We start from the raw sequence: 7,089 nt of genomic DNA on the forward strand, positions 1-7,089 counted from the left end.
GAGGCAAATCTATGCCAGGACGACACCGAAACTAGTTAAGAGGCAGATGTACCCACCGACTTTTTCTTTTAGATCAAAGATTATTATTTTTTATTTTGTATTATCCGCAATGGGAAGCAATTTGCTGTAAAGTCCAATAACTCATTGGGAGTTATTGGACTTTTATTTTACTTTTATATTGCTATAACAGTTCTGAAAAAAAAGTAATGACAAACTACATAGGAGTGCATTACCAGAAAGTGGGAGTACTGCACGGCAATATGTGGTTGTTTTATTTATTTTTGGTAAATGTTTCATCCATAAGTGTAAAATGTTTCAAAACAGTGTTTTCATAAAATGGTGTGCATTGTACTACAAATCCCTGATTTATAAGAAGAAGAAAACAGCCAAGAGGTCAGTTGAGGTCAATCTAACTTCAGTTGTTCTCTTGTCTGTCCTCAAGTTGTAGCCCTATCTCTATTTACACTGTGTGCTCCGTTTTATGGAAAACCTATATTTATAATATTATTGAAATAGCCATATATTTCTGTTGAACAATTTATACCCAAATAATTTTTTTTTTAAAAAGAGTGTTTTACTTTTTACTGCCTTTACTTCCGGTTTGGGAGTAGTTGTTCTGACATCACGCGTCACTCCGATCACTCCTCCTCTCGCGCCCTGCAGCGACATCCACGAGCCCATGTGTCACGAGCACAACAGTCGGGGGGGAGAAAAAATAAAACAAATGAAAAAGACTTCTATGTGAATACATGGACGGAGACGTAAAATCCTCAGCCGGAGCATCTGCTGACGTCAGTGAGGAAGCTCAGAGAGGTGTGCGACGCCCTGAACACCTGGTGCAGCTGGGCTCTCGGATTGGACGAGGAGGACAGGTGAGTGCATGGAGGGGGAACCGCTCAGAAGATGTGTATTTCTTCTAATTCTGTACCTGCTCAGTTTTAGTGCAGAGAAGATGCTATAAGCATCAGACAAACACAGGAGAACTAGACATTCGAGTCTTAATAGGCTGCTGTGATGTGATGTGTCACCTGCTGGGCTTGTTAAGACGTTTTAAAAAACATCTCGTAACTTTTTTGCATTTAAGTCTGATGGTCACTGGGAGGGAGACTGGTGGTGGGACTGGTGGTTCAATTTCAAATTGAATATTGCATGTGTTCATAGATAAGATAAGATAAGGTAAACCTTTATTTGTCCCACAATGGGGAAATGTGGGCATTGCAGCAGCCAAGTGGACAGAAGAATATATACAAAATTTACAACAAAAAAGGGTTAGTATGTACAAAATTGAACAAAAAGACGTTATCGGGGACCTCCTCACCTGCGATGTTATTTAAATAACATTAAATAGAAAACAAAGGTATAGAAATACTATATACAGAGCAGTAGCAATAGTCTCACACTAAATATAAATATTGCACAGTTAGTTATTGCGCTTAATTTGTATCTGTGAATTATTTTAGAGTGGTTGAGTCCTGTGTGTGTTAATAGAACTGGGGTGACAGCAGGGTGAGTGCTTTGCTTTAAACCAGTAGTCTTGTGTGTGGGCTTGCAGTAGTGCCTGTAATTTACTGGAAGCTATTGTCCTGGTACCCGTGGCCCTTGTTGGGCCCCTCTTTATTAATTATGGTTAAGGCTCTGCAACAGCAGATCGACATCTGTTACAGTGTCTTGCCACCTGAAAATGTATAATGACGGGCTTTTCACTTTTCTGTGTGATGAAGATTGGAAATTATAACATTTTTGAAAAAGTTTTACTGGAGCAATTGACTGGCCTCTCTGAAAAAGTAGATATTCATTTTAATTGCGAGTGCAGAATGTCAAGAGAGAGTACATCCCTGAACTGATGGTGGTAAGTCAGTTGCGAACCATTTGATTGACAGTCCAATGATGGGAGAGGATGGAGCTGAAGCCAGAGGAGCAAAAACATGATGAGTATAGAGCAAACAGAGAGATGAATAGTGCAAACTGGCCGTCTTCATTATATACAGTAGTTTTTCCACCATATGTACTAAGATGTGTCAGTATATTGGTCATAACTACATTTAAAGGATGGATTTTCTTTTTTTTACGTTTCTATATCAGTACAGGGCTCAAAAATCCAGTATTGGTCTGGATACGAAGAGAGTGTCCCTAATATTTTGCATTTGCAGGGCATTTAAACCCAGACTAAGGACCTGCCCATAACATTGTCTCTCACACAGTGCACTGACACAACTCCAGCCTCCTTCATCCATAAACAGGACTAGCCCAGTTTAGAAAAGGCTCAGTGGTTGGATGTAGTGTATTTTAGAATAAAATAAGGGCCTCCACATATGCCTGCTCGGAAAATTGTTGTCAGGAAAGGACAGATTCACCGGCAGCACCTTAAGCAAGCTTTTGAATCTAAGTAAGATGAGCTTAAAAAACTTTTAAAATCATGTTTCACTGAAGCTTTTCTAACAAGATGCTGTTTTATTTGATGGGGGATATTTCACCATGAAAAGACTTGAATACAACAACAGAAGACAATTCCATGGCTTATTCTGACTCCGAACTCCAAACTATTGGACTCTAAAAAGCTTTGTGTGAGATGAACAAGGGATTTTATTTGTTGTATTTTAGTTGTGTTTTTCCATCAGTTCCCATGTCACATGGGACGTCCCTCCGCCCTCTGTGTCCCGCTGCATGTCAGGGTAGTTCCACATTGTGGCTGATTGGCTCCCCGGTGTTGTGTTGCTCATCAGCAGGAGCTTTGTGGAGACACACTGATTCGCTCCTGGGGGAAGCTTCACACTGACCTGGGAAATCGGTTCATTGGATGAAGTGGGTGTGATTTTTAGCTCACTGACCTACATGTTGGTGGATCCTGTACAGTACAATGCGATACACTTTAAAACGTTACACCCTTTTTTAAGCCTCTTATTCGTTTTTAATCAGTATTCATTTTCCTAGTATATGCTCCTAGTATAATTCTGAGTCTCAGACTTTACACACAACATCCCAGATATCTATGATCTCGTGACTCAGATAAGATGATATGGAGATGGTTTCTATTTTGTAATTGATGAACCACTTTGAACATTTTCCCCGCATGCGTCGCCCTCCATTGTCATTGTGCTGTATGTGTAAATCCCGCTGGCTGCTCCGTGACGACCTGACCTACTAAAGCACCCGCTGGGTGACACTTTATAACTCTACAGTCACGTGCACACAAACTCCCACGATCCCTCAGCTTTCTCCTCTGGCCTCTTTCCTCTCCCCTTCATTCGGCCTTTAAAAATACCAGGGCGAGCAACTATCTGGACTGTCAGCAGCAGGAACTATACCTGAATAAATCAAATCTGTTTGAATGGATCCAAATAGATTACCTTGACCTCATTAAACACCTCAAAAGGCTTCAATTGACTCTTCGATACATGTGACCCAGTTGCTAGGGCTAAGGGTACACTAGTTGAAGTTGAAGGATCATCTTTTTTTTCTTCTTTTTTTACCTTGGAAAACCCAAAGGTTGTTTCCATTTAAGTCACAAAGATATGCTATAATTAGTGATGTTATACTTAGAAGGGCTGTGGGCGCCTCACAAAGAGAAGAATTCATATTTCCGCCTCTGCGCGGTGTTCAACGGCTGCAGCCCTCTTCACTTACTGTACTAGGCCAATGCTTTGGCCACTTTCATGATACAAATGTGTGAAGTGTCACCGCCTGCTGTCTCGTTTCAAGTTGAAAGTTATTTCCGTACATTATACACATATCTTTTTATTGTAAACATTGTTGCCGTAGTGAGGGACTGGTGGGCGATCTCATTGGACTCACAGACCAACAATTTGGTCGCCTAAAGCCCATTGCAAATTATTTTACATGATCATTGTATCCAGAGGATATCTTCTAATGATTTTGGTGAAAAAATCTAAAAAATGATTAAGTAATTGGCCCCCAGAAGATGAATCCTCAATTTCCTGTGCATTAGAATCAGTTAAAAATATAAACTTTGCACATTTATATTGCTTTCAACATGTACATCTCCACAAAGTTGTTGTGCACAAATTCAAATTACATTATTCGAATTACTTCCATTTTTATGTTGTTTATTCAGACAAACATTTTAGCACTGTGCCATGGGATAAACAGTGAGGGCATGGTATCATTACAACAAGTCTCCTCTGCAATCATGCATTTTAAGCCATGTATTTTGAAATACAGTGCAGTGTTTGATGCACGACTAATGAAAAGATGGAAGAGATGCAGCTTGATGGAATATTGTGATATGAAAGCCTTTTACAACACAGTGCATGTCTGTAGATGAGAGCGTTGGTGTAATATTAAAGGGGTGGATAAGTCATGTACTGATGAATGGTTTGTACCTATCAGCCAATAATTCTCTGAGCATCTCAGCATATATACTATGCTGTAACAAGTATAATGATTTTTTAGTGACAACTCCTTAAAAGTTATATACGTAAGGTGGTTTTTTTTCACTTTTATCCTTTTCACTGTAAATTTGACATTTTAAAAATGAATACACATAATAGTGTGTAGGTGACTAATGTAGAATATATACTAGATTGAAAGCCCACCACCTCAAAAAACAAGCAGTGCTTTGTCCCTAACCAACACACAACATCCAGGTGAGTGTATTAACAATGCATTGTGTATTTAGCATCTTACATAAGCAGAAGAATAAATAAAACAGACAGAGATGAGTCATTTTTTGCAAGTTATGTCGGGATGCTTCAAAAGAGATACAGTGGGGCAAAGGTCATCACAAGGCCGTATGAAACCGCAAAGGTTTCCTGTCAGGCAAGTTTTTATAGTATGTGTACACAATACCAATGACATTTCTCTTTCCCTACCGTGATCTTCCTCTATTACTAAAGAATGTACTCTGCAGTTTCGCTGCGACTGTGGAAGTTTTACAGTCGTGCTGTTTTGCTCCCAGAGTCCCAGCATACATTCTGTGTTTTAGAAGTTGAATCATCTTAAAGAAACAGATTTTACGCAAAACTATTACAACAGTTTTCAGAATTGATGTGGAAATGGAAAAAGAAAATGTTCAGCACCAATATCCCTCAATATTAGACCAGTTATTGTGTTTTACTGGCAGTGCGTGACCATTAGGATAGAATAACAGCAGCTACGGACTGCAGTGAAGTGAAAGCACACAGAGCATGCACTACAGTATTCTGTCCACTTGGTGGCAGTACTTGCCTGCAGATGTTTGCTCTGGCGGTCACAACATGCAGCAGAAGACACAGTGAGCCAGTATCATTTGTGTTACCACTGGAAACATTCCACTCAAGCTCTTATCAGACAGATTTCTATAAACCGTTGAATTTGGGCATTTTACAAGAATTACATTGATTTTAAAATTTCAGTTGAACAGTCATAATCCGGGTTCGCTGAAGTAATAGTTACCTTGCCGAGAGGAAACGTCCCCAGATGTTACATTTGACACAGATTTTATGACAATTTTGCTGAAATCTTTTGAGAAATGTACAATACTTTGTACATTGTCACTCCCGTTTACCATCATTGACACGGGCACCTTGCATTGCAACCAAGTTAAAATAACATCAGCTCAACTTCATAATTTAGAAATAATAGTCTGCGTTTTATTTTGCATCCCACATGCTTGATGAGTATGTTATATGTCTTTGACATTTCCTGTTCCCTTGATGCCACAGGTTCAGGGAAGCTGGTCTTTTCTCTACCAGTGGCACAGTATTACATTTCATTGTACCAATGGAGAAGTGCTCTTGAAATATTCACACTGTGTGAAATGCAATACGGTCAATGCCTACCGAGTCGATCAACACAGAACACTTTTTCATAAACCGGTTTATAAATGAGTGTGTGGTAGCAGTCATTCCTTCTTATATTCCGAGAAGAGGTTTGATCCTTTTAATCCTAGATTCCTTTTGACTGCATATCATTTTCTCCCCACAGTGACAGGTAGGAGTGGTTTGCTGTTTCAGGTACGGGTTTAGTTGTGGGTTTGAATAAAAATTCATTCTCCATATGTTTAGATTTTTGGAAATGTCTTTGCACCGATCGGGAATGAAAGCAACAAATCAGCCATGATGGAAATATGCATGTTGCAGTTAGCAGACAGACTGAGGATAAATGATGCAATGTGTTTTTGCTGCAATTTCTTTTCAGCCACTGTGTTGATATTTCAAATCAGAAGCTATTGAAAACACATTATTTTAGTCACATCTTAGTTTTTGATTAGACTTTTATTTCAAACACAAACAGACAGCAGGCCTGACTGATAGGTCACACGAGGATAAGATGATATACATTTGTCAAACAGATATTTTATTCCTATTATATCTCTGCATGTAGAAAGCTGTTGTTAGGCCATGTTACAAACCAATTCACAGGACATCCTTATGGCAATATTGTATTTTTATGATGTTTGCATTGATGTAGTGAAGTACTTTGATTTGTATGTGTCCATAACCAGTTTTTGCATTGAAAAAAACACCTTCCTCATCACAATATTTATTGATATCGCAATATGAAATTACAACTATTGTGATAAAGGATCCATACCCCCCTTTCTAACTTACAGTCACTGATGGTAATAATGAAGAATAATAATGCTGATTAGATGGGGCTACTGGCATTGCTGACAGTGAGGATAATGTTCAAGACATCCTTTCACAAGGCTGACATTTAAAAGATCAGAGACTGTAGCTACTGTACATAAAACTTCCATGGAGTACACAGACACCTGCGATGCACTTAACCTTGTTTCAGTACAGTTTGAAGTGCTGGTATACTCTGCTCACAATGAGAACAACTGGGCCTGGTCTGTATACATAATTGATCTGTGGTGAGGTCGAGTGGATTCCGCTGAGCTTTTCTTTTCACACTGTTTTTATGTTTTGTTTTCCTTGGGTTAAAAAAACCCACAAAACTCTGAAGCTCTAAGCTGAGGCAAGAGAAAGTAATCACTGCATTTACACGCATTGGAAGCTGCAGCCAGTCAAAGCTACAGTGTTGGTTTTTAATCTGCAGGTGCTTCCTGTGTTCCCACTATAGCTGCTCTCATTTCTCCTTTAAGGATGGTGTTTTCCTCCTGTGGTGAACAGAGATCAAGTGAAAATA

The sequence above is a fragment of the Scophthalmus maximus genome, chromosome 8 (assembly GCF_022379125.1).
Source record: "Scophthalmus maximus strain ysfricsl-2021 chromosome 8, ASM2237912v1, whole genome shotgun sequence".
Classification (NCBI taxonomy): Eukaryota; Metazoa; Chordata; class Actinopteri; order Pleuronectiformes; family Scophthalmidae; genus Scophthalmus; species Scophthalmus maximus.